The sequence below is a fragment of the Pygoscelis adeliae genome, unplaced genomic scaffold, assembly GCF_000699105.1.
Source record: "Pygoscelis adeliae isolate BGI_AS28 unplaced genomic scaffold, ASM69910v1 Scaffold224, whole genome shotgun sequence".
NCBI lineage: Eukaryota > Metazoa > Chordata > Aves > Sphenisciformes > Spheniscidae > Pygoscelis > Pygoscelis adeliae.
The window spans coordinates 780,747-781,585 of record NW_008824657.1 but is presented as its reverse complement, the minus strand read 5'-3'; positions in this window follow the sequence as shown (position 1 = coordinate 781,585).

The following is an 839-nucleotide window of genomic DNA, read 5'->3' as shown; positions in this document are numbered from 1 at the left end:
GTTATTGCCATCTCCGAAACGAGCATCGTTTGTGGTGATCCTTAGCAACAAAATTAAGTGCAGAAATTCAACCTGACGAGGTCACTTCGTCCTGTGGGTTCTCGTGTGTGTTTCCATAGTGATGGAGAGCATCCTTTGGCTGTCCAGCTGCCTTCTCCAAGCACCTGGAGGCTTTGACCCGCCGCGATTGAAGTCAGGGAAGCCTCCGGGCTGAGGTCATGTACCTCCAGACCAAGGCATCATCCCAAGGAGGAAGAATAAGAGAGTATTAAATGCGAGACTGATGTCAAATCTGCAACATCGTGGCTTGATTGTGCACAATACAAATTTTACCACCGAAGCTTTGAACTGAAGAGGGGTTTTGTAAATAGTTTTCATGTTCACTCAAAAGCTGAAAGAGTGAATAAATGTGAAATAAAAATCCTCACTGAGCTGATATCCTTAAATTTAAGTCTGATAAATTATAGAGTGTGTAATAATAGCTTAGACAAATCCACCCCTTAGACCTGTAAAGCCCGAAGGGCTGTAAGATACACGGCTAGGCAGCAGGGATTCATGAAACGTCCCAGTTTTCCATTGAAAATAAACCCCTCCGCTGGGAAAGCGAGATGAAACAGGCACACGTTTTGGTTTTAGCCTGCCTTCGCCAGCTAATTTCTTGCAAAAACCGACTGGAAATGCCACCTCCTAGATAGGAGGAAAACGTGCCAGTAGTGAGTAGGGAATTAAAAAAAATATATATATATAAAAAATAAACACCAGCACAAGCTGAATTGCAACTGTTCATGTCTCAAACGCTGGGGCTGGAAGGATGCTCTGCACTGAAGTCTTCTCAGTGC